The 17,537-nt window shown below is 36.2% G+C and overlaps 1 protein-coding gene across 1 annotated transcript in view; it reads left to right on the forward strand.

The window, feature by feature from the left end:
- The window catches only part of thrb (thyroid hormone receptor beta), a 342,103-nt gene that overhangs the window by 38,172 nt on the left and 286,394 nt on the right, over positions 1 to 17,537 (forward strand). The window lies entirely within an intron of this gene.

Below are 17,537 nucleotides of genomic sequence, written 5' to 3' on the forward strand. Positions count from 1 at the left end.
ATTGTAAGCACGAATTCTGTTACAGATTTGTAGCATGCTGCACTAGTATTTGTTCTTAAGTAAGGGAAATGTTCAGAAATGCAATGGATTCCTCCAAGCCCTTGTAAACTATCCACTCCGCTATATAATATATGTTTTGTTTATCATTTCTTGTGTTTTATTGGACAGCTTGTAAAAAATGCATCTCATAAACATACACACATCTATGAGTGTTCATGTGTAAAGGATACAGACTCACCTTAAATATGTTGAGATATTTACCATATTTGCAGTGTACCAGATACCAAAAAATATTTGCTGCCAAAAGTAAAGTAGACCTTTTTTTTACAGTTATAGATTTCTAGAATTTTGTGAAAGCTAATACTCACCCTCAGAACAAGTGTGCATTGTGTCTGAAGATTTGCAGTGCCGTTATTTTCATAGTGCACATTTGGAAGGCAGTTATGATTTATTTGTTCCACTTGTTCCCTTGAATTCTTTGAACTTTGTGGTACCTACCTGAAGGTTGTTTTCTGGAACTGTCTGAATTACCACAGTATTGTAATTTAAGGGTAAATGTTTTGGAGAGATTAACAGCACGCCACCTAAATCTTTCTACCTTTTTCTACCCTTGTCCATCCAGTTGCATGTATTGCCTTTAAATTCAGTTGTAAATGTATTGCTGTAAAAATAACCACAGTAGGAAATCTTTACAGCATTTGGTAGAAAATGTGTTTTGATACAGTACTTAACAAAGCTGCAAAAGGTGACAACAGTTAAAATACTTGAGAGCATATTATTAATTTGTATGTTTTCCAATAGACTGCCAACTGCAAACTGCCTGAAGAAGGGGCCTGAGTTGCCTCGAAGCATGCATATTGTAATCTGCTCAGTTAGCCAATAAAAGGTGTCATTTTGCTTGACTACATTGCATCTGTAGATTTCCAAAACATATAACTCTTTTGCTGTTTAACAAATGTGAGTCTTTCTCTGCCCTTTAGCTGCTAATCTATGAAGAAACAAATTGAGTAGACATACTGTGTCCGTAAAACATATATACCCCTTTGATGTTTTCACATTTTATTGTTCTACAGCATTAAATCACAGTGGATTTAATTTGTCTTTTTGTCACTGATTAACAGGAAAATACTCTTTAATGCTAAAGTGAAAACAGATCTCTGCAAAGTGGTATAAATTACTTACAAATATAAAACACACTAAACATTTACATACATTAGTCACCCCTTTACTATGGCACACCTAAATCATCACTGGTATAGCCGGTTGGTTTTAGAAGTCACTGAATTAGTTCAGTGAAGATCACCTGACTGTAGGCAAGGGCTTTCAATTGATTGTAGTAGAAATGCATCTTATCTGGAAGGGCCAACTTGTGATAAGTCAGTATGGCGGCTTAACCTAGTAAGACAAAAAACACTTCAGGAAACTCCATAAATGGTTATTGAAAAGCACAAGTCAGGGGAAGGATACAAGAAAACATCCAAGCCACTGAATATCCAAATGAGTCGTCCAGTTAAATCAATCTTTAAGAAATGCAAGGAATATGACATAGCTGTAAATCTGCTTAGAGCAGGACCTTCACAGACTGAGTGATCATGCAGGACCTAGGTCACCAGGAGACCTATTTGAACTCTGAAGACGTTACAGCTACAGGGGCCACGATTAGAGACACTGTGCAGACAGTAACTGTTGTCCAGTTGCTTTACCAGTCGCAGCTTTACATGAGAGTGCCAAAGAGAGAAAAATACACATGATATCTCGGCAACAGTTTGCCAGAAGGCACATGGGAGACTATGAAGTTGGCTTGAAGAAAATTCTGTGGTCTGACAAGACCAAAATTGAGCTATTTGTCCATGAGACTAAGTGCAATGGTTGGTGTAAGCCAAACACTGCATTTTATCAAAAATACATCATCACCACCATGAAGAATGGTGGTAGCAACATCATGCTGTGGGGATGCTTCTCTGCTGCAGACCCTGGAAGGCTTGTGAGAGTAGAAGATAAAATCAATGCAGTGAAATTCAGGGAAATCCTGGAGAAAAATCTGATGCAGTTTAGCAAGAAACTTGTACCTTAGGAGAAGATTTGTATTCCAAGAAGACAATGATCTCAAACATAAGCCAGAATTACACAGAAACAGCTTGAAAACAACATTGTGAAAGTCCTGGAGTGCCTTAAATCTCAACCAATTGAGAATTTGTGGCCGGACTTGAAAAATGCTGTTCACTCATAATCCCCTTGCAACCCGACGGAACATGAACAGTTCTGCAAAAGAGAGATGGGAAAGAGTGCAGCATCCAACTGCGTAAAACTGTTAGAGTGACCTGTCCGCACAGACTTGAGGCTCTAATGGCTGTCAAAGAGACATCTACTAAATACTGGCTTGAAGGTATGAATACTTATGCAGTCAATTATTTTGTGTTTTATATTTGTAGTTAAGTTAGATCACTTTGTGATGATCTGTTTTCACTTTAGCTTTTTTGACACTAATCATTAGAAAGTTCCTTTAATATCAGACTGAATCCACTGTGATCCAAAGTTATATTTCCATAAAATGTGAAAAATTCTAAAGTGTGAATACTTTTCAGTGACACTGCATACTCAATACATCTCTTTGTACTAGACATGGCATTTGGTATTGTATGCATATACTGTATTTATTTCAACACTTGCCTATTAATATTAATCTGAAGATTTCCACTGAAAATTACTGCAGCTTCTGCTCAGACACCTGACTTTCCATAATGTCAAAGGTGAAACCTACTGAAGATTTTCTACTCACGAAAGCCACTACCACTGTTTTTTTTTTTTGTTTGTTTTTGTTCTGACTGATTTAAAGTGTAAGAGTCATTATTAGTACTAGACATTTCTTATATCCCAGTCAATGAATAATATCATCTACAACAGTAGAACTTCTTTTTGATTTATATGTGTTGTTTTCAAAATTTCAAAACTTCTCTCACCATTAATCGTCTTGGAGGATGTACAAAACTTTCTTAAGCATGTCCTTCCATTTTCTGTCTGATTTTATATAGGCAGTGAAATGTAAACATTGCCTTACGATTTGCAGTTCCTCCAAATGTTTAAAGCGTCTTGGACCTTTGACCTCTCTGTTCTAACTTGCATGATATTTTCAAACCTATACCTTGAACATGTTGTGCATGTTACATCAGATGGCTCTCTCTCTAAAGGATCTGGACAGGTAACTCGAAGGTTGTTGGTTAAAATCCTGGCAGTGACAGAAGGAATGCTACACTATTGGGCCCTTTAGTAAGGCCCTTAACCTGCAAAACTGTGTGTGTGTGTGTGTGTGTTTCTGGAGAGTAAGATAGTGCATGTAAAAAAAAAATGATATATTCCTAATACAAGAAATTCTCTTTTGTGAATAAAGGATTAAAAATCACTACGATTAAAACTGCATAATGAAGGCTCCGAAAATGGATTGAATATATAATGATTTGTTTTGGAGATACACGTTTTTCTGTGCATTAGTGCATGTTCATTACAGTGTTCTTTGGTGCATTGTGCTTTTTTAACATGCGTCTGTTTCATGTGTTGTTTACATGTCATTTGACTATAATTTGTGTAGTTGTGTAGACATTTTGTTCAGTTTTGTAAGGCTTCTTGTGGTATTTTGCTACTGTGGTGTCCAATTTACCAAATTTGATACCAGTCATGGGAGTTTCTATCCTGAAGCTGCATCAGAGACGGAGTGATACTGGGAACATCCCATATCTTATCGTCAGTCCAGTTCCTGGATGAAGCCACCAACGGCAGTTCCTTGAAAAAATATTTAAGCATGAAACACTGCTTCCAAAAATTTTAAGTTTTCTTTAATTTGAAATCTCTTATGTGATTTTTTTTTTTTAAGAACTCACCTGAAATCAAGTCAGGACCAGGTGTAAACCATATATACACAAACCAAATTCTTCCTTCTCCAAATACCCCTAAAACAGAGACATCAGATTTAATGATGATGATAACATAAGGAAGCCGACTTTGTACAATTATATTTCTCCATTGAATTACCTGGGCCTTCTTTCTTCATTCTTTTGAATCCTGCTTATTGCCAACGACCAGCAACTACTTCATACTTGATTCTCTTGTGTGACTCCACTGTTTGCTGCCCAGCAGTGTTTTCAAATAAGCACATACATTAATTTTCCAATATTTGTTCACGCACTTAAGAGGAGGACTTAATGGGGAGACCCCTATGCAAACATTACTTGACTTTGTGTGTAGTTATTCATATTGATCTATAGAAAAGAACAGTTGCTAGGGAATGGCAGGGGGCAGGCTTTCTGTGGTGGGCTGTTTCCTGCTGGAGAAACAAGCTAAAATGCACAATACAGTATGTGCATTTATGTGCATCTATTGTATATTAGTTTCAGTGTGTCCCTTCCATGTGTGAATGTGCTTAAAATATGCATCAGTCTGTTTTTTTAACATATGCTTACTAGAGGCCGTAGAATATCGTAATTGATTTTACTGATGAGTAGAGGATTCTTTTGAGTGTACAGATGGTGAAATACCACAGGGAACTGTAAAAACGTGTACACAGCCTTAGCCTAACAGGTTATTTCTTTGTACTTTTAATTAAAAATAAATTGAGGCTTTTTACTTCAGCATCTTGCTTTCTACTAGAACGCAGTTAAATTTTATACATTTCAGATTCATTACTTAAAATTATCGGAAATTATTGAACCGTTTTTAATTATTTGAAGTCTCTGTAAGCTGGAGAAGTTAGAAAAGTGTTTCTGTTTCTAAAATGCTTTAGTATATGTATGAATATGTCTGAAAAGCACAAGCCACACAATTTCATGTTAAATATGTTAATTTTTCGTGAGCTACTGGTTTCAGTTATGTAATTTTCTTTATACATTGAAATTTTGTTTTTAGTAAATAATTAATATATTAGATTATGTAATACTTTGGGGTTTGAATAATGTTTCTTAGAGCAAATATTATCATTATTGATGCTTTTGGGATATGAATTTAAGACATTTCCTATACTGAACCCAGGGACAATCTTTTATTACTTTTGTCTTACAAGTGTAGATGCCTTACACAAACTCCTTATCTGTTGAATGAGTATTCTAGTCTATAAGGTGACTTTGAGGTATCCCAAAAGAATGGCCCATGGAGTATGGGGGAAAAGTGCCACAGACTCCACAGCAAAGGTTATTTTTATTGTTAACATATTACATGAAACACATAATTACAGATTTTGTTTAACACCAACATCAATTGAACATTTTTATACACAATAGCCAAATGAAGACAGCATCAGGATCTTGGTTTATATTGGCTCTAAATGAAATGATACAGTTTAACAAGATGACATGGCGCTCCTAGTTAGCTGTTAGATTCATATATCTGAAAAGAGTGGAATGCTGACTGGGTACCAGTATACTGATGGAAAAAGTAAAGATTTTCTCATGAAGATGTGTTAGCTCTGCAGCATTTGGATAGTATAAACATAATTAATTTGATGAACACTGTACATTTTATGACTAATAATATTTAGCATAGCTGTTGATTAATCTAATATCTAAGTGTAACTAGTGCAGCATGTATATTCTGAATTAAGTCGCTTTATTTTTTTCAGTACCAGTTAATAATAATAAGTGATAACACAATGTGAATGGTTCAGGATATCAGTCTGAAAATGCAGATAATGATAAATGACAGAAGCATGTTCATTTGCAAGTTTCATCTTCAAAGACATGTCTTACAATAATGAAAGAAGACAGAAAAACTAAGATTACTACTTAACACATGCTTGTCTTTTTAAAAAGTAAACCAAATAGATGATATTATAAATAATTTTGTCATATAAAGAACATTTAAACTAATTGTGTTTGTTTATTTTATATGTGCCTTTCCTGCTTATTTCAGTATAGGACCATAATGTGGAACAAAATCTGAAGGCAACCTCAGAAAAGTCGCCAATTCAGTCGTAAACACACACACTCATAAGAGGCACATTTAAAGCGAACATTCAGTCTGACCTGCATGGTTTTAAATTTTGGGAGAACATATGCAGAAAAAAATCCATGCACATAAGGAGAGAGATTGAGCAAATCACCCACGTGATAAATATGCTGGGATTTGAATTTCAGACTATGCAATGTTAGAGACTGGTCCTTATTGCTATTCAGTTTAATTACATATTGAGATAGGTGTATTTTAATGTAACATAATGTTATTAAACTTACCTTTTTTAATTTGGGATCTCAAGGGACCAAAACCTGTTTCAGCAGCAGTAGGCAGAAAGTGGCAAATGCCCTTGGGCTGACAACAGTCCATTGCAGGAGTTTAACATATATTGAGAAATGGGAACTTTGCTGCCATTGCTCTGTGTTACCCAGCAATCCCGAAGCCTTGGTAATTGCAGCCAGATTAGAAAGAACCTTAGAGTAATATCACAGTTAGCTGACTGTATACAAAACTTACTTATATTTATCTCATCAACTGCAGTTAAAAAATGTAAGTGAAATTCCTGTCACCTATATTTCTGCTGGCTGCACAGTTTAAAGTAAGATGGAACCAAGAGATGGATTGATTTGTAATAACGAGCCAAGGTTGTGATTATGAGGGCATACATTTAATAAACAAAGGACAGGACATGAGAAGAAATTGTTGAATGAGAAATGCAGCAAGAGATGCAATAATAAGAAGTATTTCATGTACCTTAAACCAATATAAGTATATGATACTTCTATATCGTTGTGTTTATGACATCATGTGTGACATACTTCTGGTCTTTCTGTTTAACAACAATCTGGCAAACCAACATAACAAAAAAGAAATCAAGGTGGCACCATAAATAAAACCATCAATTCTGAATTGGCATAAGCTGCCCTAATTCGTAACAAATGTAATGATTTACTTTATGAGGTATAAGTACACAATAAAAAAGAATAGTTGTGTCATATATTTGAAATATTTAAATGTGGTGCTTCAGTATAAAAGTCTAAATATTCTTGATTGTAATAGAAATTTGTCATTTTTCAAACTCTGCTAGTGCTCCATAGAGGGCTGAAACCCTAGTAAAAGATCAGAAATAGCACCATATTCATAATCGGTGATCTTAAAATAGTCTAAAATGATACCCCACATGCTTATGCTTGATATTTGTCATTTGTAACCTTCTGGGATTGACTCTCAGAGGGCTAGGATCATTGATAAAGAATCGCATATCAAAAATATCATATTCAAGAGTAGTAACCTCGAAATAGCATAAAACGGCACTTTACATGCCTATATTACCATTGACCAGTTTTTTGAAGTTCTGTGTTATTTGGTGAACCCCTGGAGATGGTTCAGGTGACATGTACAATTTCAAGTCAATTTCTGCTGAAGCCACTTATCGCCATACTTGAAAGTGGTCTAAAAATATTGTTTTTGGAGTCTAGGGAGCCGAAAAAGCCTGACGTCTTCTTTTACTAAATTTCAAGACGAGTCATAAGTAATTCTTATGAACATAAAATAACTCCACTGGAAGATGTATTTCAAAAATTTGTCTTCAAAAACATTCTAAATCAAAAAAGCCAAGCTGGCCATTTAAATCCCTGATCTCCAAAAACCCCCAAAACAATGTCTGCGTTATATTTAGAGGACAAAGAAGAGGTTGAAAACATATAAAACAAAGCACAAATCATGACAGTATTTACTCTTTGCTTTCCCAAGTTATGGAATACTAGCAAAATACATGCGCTTTGCAGCGGTGAAGTGCTGCCTTAAAATTTTTATTATGAAGAAAAGTAAACCTTTTTAAACTGAGGGAAAATATACCAATAATTATTTGTTAAGGATCTCTTTGTATACCACGTTGTCAGTTCGTCCCTCCGGTTGTAATATGACCAAGCTGTGTGTTGAGCTTACTCTTGAGCATGCAACGTCCAGTTGGCCTTGTGAAAAGCAATCTTGCCTCAAATCTCACAACTTGGTTTGCTGCTGTCATAATCAGTTTGAGTTTTATGGTTTGTTTCAATTACGACAGTATTTGCAGGACTTGTTGTGTTGAAGTGACATTCGGCATCTGTCAAGCGTTGTAAGCATACAGCCGGTTTCATCGATAACTTCGCATCCAGCTTTTGAGAGTTTAAACATTCATAAACATCAAAGTGTCCACTACTGAAATCGTCACCTGTGAATCTAAGATGTTTAAGAGGCATTGACGGTTGTCCAAAGCTGTAAAATATTTGGCCATTTCGGTACACTTGAAGCGACACCTCAACAATTCAGCAGCAGCCATCAACTCACATGCAGAACCATTGGTAAAGGGCTTAAGCATTTCACTCTTATAGTGCTCCTGTGTAGTATAATTATCTCCTGTACTGTCATCAGTCCACACCTTAAACTTGTCCCAGTCATACAACACATAAGACACAATGTTCCTCCAGATATCAAGAGTGAGCCTGATATGGCCGTGCAATATGTAACAAAGAGAATGGAAAAGATAGGTGCCATCTCCGGGCATGGCAACCACTCGGTAAGTGACAGTTCTTTGATCGATGGTGATCACCTCGATAGACATGTTAATGGGGGTACGGTTGGAATGATAAAGGAAATGGGTACCTGAACAATGTAAAGTAAGTCTAAAATACCTACACAATAACTATAATCGTAATAAATAAACAATAAAACAGAGGAGAAGCCGTGGATTAAATATAAAGGCTGCAGTTATCAGCAGGGAGACCTGAATACTGTGGCGAAGCAAGGATGGGAATGAAGAGACCGGAGCGACGAACAGTTTTATATAGGCAGGCAGCCAACAATGTGGGAGGCGTGGGGATGGGGGACCCAACGCCGCCTCACACGGCGACCGAGCAGCAGGCTATGGACGTATATATGTACGTAAGTAGGATTCGGCTAGCGCTGGGAACCCACGTACCAGATTTCTTGAAGATGGGCCCATAGGTAACAAAGACCATTGGAAAGTTCAATATGGCGGCCGACATTGGCGTCATACCACCGAAATAAGTATGTACATCGGTTTTGGTTAGCGTAGGGAAGCCGCCTACTAAATTTCGGGGCCATAAATAAGAAAGTTCAACATGGTGGACGTTTTCAAGTGTTATTACGCGTAGAATTTCGAAATGAAACTTGCTTAACTTTTGTAAGTAAGCTGTAAGGAATGAGCCTGCCAAATTTCAGCCTTCTACCTACACGTGAAGTTGTAGAATTAGTGATGAGTGAGTCAGTGAGTGAGGGCTTTGCCATTTATTATTATAGTTATTTTGTCTAATAGGTGGTGCCTTTTTGTATCCTCCTCTCTATATTGTTGCTCGTCATATGATCTGGTGTTGACATTATGTGTGACATTCTCATACAGCCATTACATAATATGGCAGCCTATACAAAAGTTTGGTTTGATTATACCCAAAACAGTGGTGCTTGGGATAGATGACAGGAAGGATTGTTTTTTTCTGCTTTCTTTCTTGTTCTTTCAGTTCCCTTCTTGTTTCTTGTTTTTGGATTTGTTGAGTGTTTGTTTTGTTTTGTACATTATCATACCCCTGTTGGACAAGTAACTGTTTATTGGATTCCTTCTCAGAAGGCCTTTCAATTCCCATTTCTAATTTGCATTTTTTGTCCTCAAGGACATCACTAGTTCTCATAACTGTAGCACAACACAAAACAACATTTCTGTAAAGTAAGTGCCTTTAAACAAACATAAATGTTATAATGCACATTGCAATACACCCTCCTTACACCCCAATCACCGTAAAAAGCTTAATTAAGAGGTAGGTGTTCTGAGGTAATTTTCTGTTACCTCCTAACTGTCTTAGGCCTTAAAAGAAACTTTAATTAGAGCAGTGCTAGACATCAACTGTATTCTAAAGCACTTGGGGACACCTGTACGTGGCAGAGACGTGTTCTTTCATTAGACTATGTTTAAATACTAAATAAATAAATCTGTCTCACTTATACTTGCTCTGTAGTCTGCCTGCTCTTATCATAGGTAAAAACATAATGTTGTAGAAAAGCTAAATGGTCCATATGCACATATACAGTATCTTGTTTGTTATAGTATATTTAGGTATATTTGCAGAACCGAGAATTTTAAAGCATATGTTGTCAATTGAAGTTAATGACTAGACTCTTCTATTAAAGACAGCTTTTTTAATTGGCAGGTGCATAAGGTTGAAAAGTTGCCAGTTTTTGTGTACTATATTCGGTGGAATAATCACTAACTATTCGCTGCATGTAGAGTAAACGCTAAAATGCATTGCCAGGTACCTCTGATGACCGGTGTGCATGTCAAGTGCAGTCGCACATAATGGAAGCAGTTAGAGTCAGTGCCAGTTTGGCAGAAATATTAATCTTATGAGGTTTCTATGTCTGAACTTTTCTCATTACAACATGTTAACTCATCAATTGGTTTACTTTCTAAATGTTGATACTTTAACAAAGCCCAGGTTATTTGCTGCCCCCTTGATGGTATGGGGGCAATTATTTGGTGATGCTTTCTTGATCTGAATTATTTTTAATCTGCTAATTAAATAGTTGAGTTTGTTCTTAAAGACTGTTAAGTATTAGAACCATCTGGTCACGGTGTGCATCCCATTTGGTTATATCTTCTCATTTATTTTCCCTATTTAGAGCACATTAAAAACAAAATTGAGGACTAAAATTTCTCATTTCTTTGCATTAGGTGCATTTTTTTACAGTTAGGCCAAAGAATGTTCTAGGTCTTGTTATTTCTCCCTAAAGCATCAAATGGGCTGCTATACATGCCAAGATAAATTTATATTGGCAGTGTTAATTAGGTTTATATGAGAAGTACTCAACCACAGGCCTCTGACGTCTATGCGTAAAATACTAGCAAATTCTTTTTGTCAAAAATTCTTTAATTTGCAGACTTTATTTTCACTTGAAAAAAATGTTATATATCTTTCTTCAGTTACAGGTCTGCACAATATTATTAGTTAATTCATTTAATTATCTGTTGTACTTGGATCTATTGGACAGCATGGTGGCACAGCAGTAGCGCTTCTGCCTCTCAGTAAGAAGACCAGGGTTTGCTTCCTGGGTTGTCTCTGTACGGAGTTTGCATGTTTTCTCTGTATCTGTGGGGGTTTACTCTGGGTGCTCTGGTTTCCTCCCACAGTCCACAGCCATGCAGGTTAGTTACATTGGCGGTATTAAATTGGTCCTAGTTGGTGGTTGGGGTGTGTTTGTGTGTATGTTCACCCTTTAATGTATTGACGTCTTGTTCTTGTCTTGTGCCCAATGCTAGCTGGTGTAGGCTTCAGTATCCCACCGCCCTGCGATCCTGTTCAGGAATAAGCAGTTTAGAAAATGACGGACTGAATTGGATCTTTTTCTTTAGCACATATACTTTATCTTCATATACTAAGAATCTTGAAAGTTATTAATGGATGGTACACAGTGATGTACATATTGTACATGGAAATAGTACTAAAGATAATAAAGACATAAGTTAGAGGAAGAAAATTATAATAAAAGAAGGATATTTATAGTAAGTTGTTAATCATGCACTGGAGTGCCCGATTTTGCACAGAATTGCGTAAATTAAATTACTAACAGTACTTTGTAGGTTAGTGTCCGTGTAATTATTTAACTGTTTATACATGTTTCTGATTAAAAAAAGGCCATGTAAAGTAAAGTTGTAATCATTTATATGGACTTGAAATTCATTTTTGAAATGGGGGGGCCTTGAAATTTAATTTTAAATTTCTCTCACAAAGGGAGATTTCAGCCTGAGTTGGGTATTGAAAGTGGGTGGAAGCAGATACCCAAGGTTAGCATTTTATTTTTAAGTAAATATTTCTTTAATTTTGCACATACAGATTTTCACTTATATTTAGCCAAAAAACCAACATGATAAGGAAAAATGTTTCAGTAGAGTAATTTTTAAAAAAGAAGTGTTTTTATTTTTCTTTATCCATATTCTGCTGTCTTTCCTGTCAGAGTATAATTTTCTGTCTCAATTATGACATTTGAGCAGTCAGCATAAGGCTGTAAATGTGACTTTTGTTAACTTAATAAATTTGAAATACTAGGTTAAAAAACAGTATCGTTTGCATATACAGTGCACACTGATTTGCACTGACACTTTATAGATCCTTCACAATTGATTCAAATCCAATACTTGATTGTTTTCTTCTGCAAAATCCACATCACAGCCATGATTTGAGAAAGTTCAATTCATCGAATAAAAATTACCTAAAATGAATAAAGATTCACTAAACAATGCAGGTCAATTTCCTGATTTTTTTTTTTTATTGATTTGAACATAACATACTTTATCCAGTTTCTCCAATATAACAATGTGTAGTACATTTTCTTCTAAAGCAGAATTTAAGCACAGGATACGCTGAGCAGGTTTGCACAGCTCCACTGAGTGACCACTTATCGGTTTCCAGTTACATGTTCTGATCCAGAGCAGCTGCAACATGTAAGCAACATTCTATGTTTGCGAACTTACAAAAATGTAAATGAGGAATAAAATTAATTCCTAATAAATAATGCAAAATTATAAAACAGCGATTTAAAAAAGATGTTGAATGTCCAAGCCCTTTTTATTGTAGTAGACAAATGTTTTAGTATATACATGTTGTTTGTTTTCATATTGTATTCTAAAAGATAAATATTTTGCCATTTAAAGCCTTGGGTTTGTAGTTTATGCCAAGCAGCTGGAATGTTAGTTTTCATGACTTATTAATGCATATTATAAAAATGAGACTACATAGTCACTGGCCACATAGTCTACCATGTACGTGATTTTAGTCGCATGTTGAATCAGCTCCTTGCTATCTTACCATGTACTGTTTCTGATGGGACAGGTAAAACATGAACACTTGATTCAAGAGGAACACAGTCTCGAATTTGATGTTAGGACTCTAGAGGTGTGAGTCAGTAGCTATAACCTTGGTGCCCATATCTTTAGACAACATAATACCATTAAGTCATAAGATTATGGACATTTTTTATTTAAAGGCGGGGTCTTTAACATCAAAGTTGATAAGTAATTTTAGAAATTTTGAAAAATTTTGTTCAGTGTCATTTCTGTTATCGCATTGATTTTTATTCACGCAGTTCTGTGTTGATATTCAGTTTAATCCAAATTCCATTTCCAAATTAAAAAAAAATGTACATGTCCTATGTTCTGCATGTTCAGCAGCTGGAAATTTGTTTGCTTCAATGGTTTCATAGTTTACTGAAAAAATCTTTTTCCATGGAATACTTCACAAGCTTTCATCATTTTTTCTGTTTGGAGTGCCTTTATAATTGAAACACTGTCGCTGTGAAATAATGTTAAAGTAGTGCAGTCTAGCCCACACAGTGTTCCAATGTAACAAAGAAATCTACAAACTTTGGGAATGGTCCATCCATCCATTTTCCAACCCGCTGAATCCAAACACAGGGTCATGGGGGTCTGCTGGAGCCAATCCCAACCAACACAGGGTGCAAGGCTGGAACCAATCCCAGGCAGGGTGCCAACCCACCGCAGGGCACACACAAACACACCAATCACACACTAGGGCCAATTTAGAATCGCCAATCCACCTAACCTGCATGTCTTTGGACTGTGGGAGGAAACCGGAACGCCTGGAGGAAACCCACACAGACACGGGGAGAACATGCAAACTGCACGCAGGGAGGACCTGGGAAGTGAACCTGGGTCTCCTAACTGCGAGGCAGCAGCGCTACCACTGCGCCACCGTGCCGCCCATCAACTGCCTATCAGATGTTTATTTAAGCATGGAGAAATTTGCCACTTTTTAAATCGCTTACTATTTCCTAGTTGACAGCATTAATATTCCAAATGTGAATGGCTTATTATTTAAGGATTCATACGCCAGTGAAAGCCAAGCTCATCTATTTGTAGGGTACACTTCAGAGAAAGGAACAACACTGTTTAATTGTAACGAACACCTACCTTACAGGGGTCCATTCTAACTAATGACCCCACCTTATTGTTGTTTGGCTTCTTCCTTTGCATCCTCACTGTTTTTGGGGAAGCAAAGGATTGTGTAGAATTGAATCCAAAAAAATGGCAACTGGCCTTGTGGTTAAATTAAGAAAAGTTAATATGCTTCTCCTAATGGCTTTTATCTCACGAGTGAGCACCTGTCATCCTTTCATGTAAATAATGAGATGGCAGTAGTTAGTTGAGCTGTGTAGCTTCAGGGACCATGATTCTATTTTTGGCCTGTTCTTTATCTTTTTGCAGTTTGCTTATTCTCACCTGTGCCCAAATGGATTTCCTGTGAATGCTTTGTTTTCCTGTCACATCCTATAAATGTTAGTTTAAGTAGTGTCTCTGAATTGGGTCATTATGTCTGAATATGTATGTGTACTTCAGTTTGCCCTGTGATGAACTGTTGTTCTATATAGGGTTGTTTCTTTCCTTGAGTCAAATACTTTTGTGACAAGATGTGGTTCCTGGGACTCTTTAGTGGAGAAAGTGAACTCAGGAGATGGTTGACTTACTAAAGTGCATACAATTTAAGCCCTGTTCAGTCAAAACTTACTTCAGTGATTGACATATGGATAAGAGGTGTACAGAGTTATTTACTGATAAAGCTGATAGTCTCGGTGTGACCTGCTGAATCTCATCACATCTTTTGTCAACTTTACTTTGTAAAGCAGGGCTCTGCAAAGTCAGTCCTGGAGGGCCATAGTGGCTGCAGGTATTTTTTACAACCTGATTGCTTAATTAGAAACCAATCCTTGTCAACAATGAATCCAGTTTAATTTTATGGTTTTATGAAAGTGTTTCTTTCTGCCAGGATTAGTCATTCTTATATCGTAGATTTTTTCCTTAAGATATCTTTAGAATGTTTCTGAGGATATCATCTAAATGATTTGTAGTCTGAATGATTCTTAGACCTATATTTCATTCTTTTCAGTTTCCCCCCATATATTTCATTAAACCAGATAGTTCAGGAAGAATACACACAGAGATGTATATGGAGACAAGCTAGATGGAGAACTTCTGGTTCCTTTGTCATTTGCATCTTATTGCTAATCAGGAGTCATTAAAAACAGTAAATGCAGACATTTAAGACTAAAATGAGCAATTAAGGGTGGGAAATTTTAACAGGCAAGACAACTAAAATGAAGCATAAAAATGTTGCTTGCACAATAAGTGCTTCAACAGAAATAATTGACTTCTCATTAAGAAATTCATCTGAAACAAAAACTCGCAGCAACTCTGGTCCTCCAGGCTGTAAAGTAATTTTAAAATGAGTTTGTAATAGATCCTTACTAAGATGCCACGAAGAATGACCCAATTCTGTTGTTTCTTCACAAAATTTACAAGATTCAAACAACTCTTCCTCACCATCTGTACCATTCATGTCATTGTTTTTTCTCTCTCTCACGGCTAGACTATTGAAACTGTCCTGGCAAGGCTTCCAGAAACTGTTTCTCTTGAGTATATGTTGTTCATTTCACCCACACTACTCCTCTCTTTCACTCCATCCACTGGCTTCAAGATGAATCAAGGATCCAATTCAATATTTTCATCTTTACCTGCATTTCCCTGTGCTGCTCTCTTTCTCACTGCTTCCTGAATCTGGTGTTGCTGTACTCGTAAGAGGAGCTTGGTTTGTTTCAACCTTTCTGCTGACTGTTGCACCTCTTCCCAGATTGGGTAAAAGTGGATGGTGCTTTTCAGTTGTCACCTGGAAATAGCTTCTTATAACCACCTAGACTTTTCCTAATCTACTGATGTTTAGGCACCACCTGAAGACATGTTCCTTAACAAAGGATTTTGGAATATCTTAGGCCTCCAAACCCTTAGCTTTTTTGGTAATTATCCAGTCTATAAATAAGCAACTTCAGTTTTGTTTGAATTCTAGCTTTTTAGATAATATTGGGCCCAAGTTAACTACACTTCTTGTTCTTTAGTTGGAATTTTATTCTTTATTCATTTTTAACTCTGTACATTTTGCAATAACTTTGGAAATAAGTGTCTGATAAATAAAGCATAATAAAAGTACATTAACCCCTTTTTATTCCTAGTGGTTAGGGGTGCAGGACACCTGAAATTTGAAAATCCACAAATATGTTTTAAACCCATGATTACTGCATGTCGTAAATTTACTGTACTTAATGAGATACAGAAAGTTATGAGAAATACAAGACAGAATGATCACTGCGCAAGAAAATCATGTGTGCAAGACTGGCTACCAAGACAAATTGTGTGACGTCCCCCAGACAAAGTGTGTAGTTCAGCATTTCTTTAGAGAACTGCAACTTTTTACAAAATTTGTATATTAAATTATGGTAGTAAAAAACAGAAATGATTAATATTACAGATACAAAATAAATCCAACAAAACAATCACAAAATGAAAAACACTGCCGATGATGGAGATATAGTTATGAAATTAAATCCTTTGAACTGCCTCCCGAAAGTTATGTATAGTTTTGTCTTACTGTGATGCTGATATATGTGAAGTTTTGTAGAAGACTGAAGTACTTCCTGATGAAGATGTTTTCCAACCCAGGGGAAATCATACAAACAAGTGGGCACATGACAAGAACATGAATCCAAAGGAAACTGTAATCCGATGTATATAATTGTAATCTAATTGTGCAGTGAAACATAGAAACATAAAGATACCACTGATTGTGACCCTGCAGAATTGTTATGGCTCACTTTTAAAAATAGTGCCCTCATCTTTCACCCAGCAGCCCTTGCAGCAATTGATGAAGCTGCTCAATGAAGCAGTACTCCTTGGTTGATGGGATTTGCAGTCCATTTAAGTACTGGGGCTGCAGTGCCATCTACGTTTTTCCACAGTAGGTCGCAGAACTTGTTAAATAATTTCCATTTATTATTGATGACAAACCCGCTAATTGGTTAATACGAAAATTGCAAGGGCTAACCAGGAATAATGACTTGTATCATGATAAAGCTTAACTAGAAAACAGTGTTTTCATTTCTAAAGTCGGGCACCATGGACAGATGGGTATTTGCACTGTGTCATTTATTGTAGCACTTTAATGAATAACATAACTACCATCACAGACTGTGAGGTTGTTAACAGTATCATATTATCAAGAAATATGAGGTCTGTGAACATTATGTGTCTAAACAACAACAACAACAACATTTATTTATATAGCACATTTTCATACAAACAGTAGCTCAAAGTGCTTTACATATTAAAGAATAGAAAAATGAAAGACATAATTATAAAAAATAAATCAACATTAACATCGAATAAGAGTAAGGTTCAATGGCCAGGGGGGACAGAAAAAACAAAAAAACTCCAGACGGCTGGAGAAAAAATAAAATCTAAATAAATGCAAGCCTTATATTTATTTTAAGCATACTGGGCCATCACAGCCTTCTGTATCAATCTGCTTGTGCATCCTGTGTACAGATTCCACTGGAAAAGCCTAAAAGGGCTGCTTAGTCTGGGATTTGATCACATATTCAAGATCTTGGAGAGGCAGGCTTCTCATGTTCATGGCTGTTGTTACCATTACATAGGTTGCATTTCATTTTCATTGAGAGTGAAGATCCACATGTTTTTCTGGTTGATTGAT

Source organism: Polypterus senegalus, chromosome 15 (assembly GCF_016835505.1).
Source record: "Polypterus senegalus isolate Bchr_013 chromosome 15, ASM1683550v1, whole genome shotgun sequence".
NCBI classification, from domain to species: Eukaryota; Metazoa; Chordata; class Cladistia; order Polypteriformes; family Polypteridae; genus Polypterus; species Polypterus senegalus.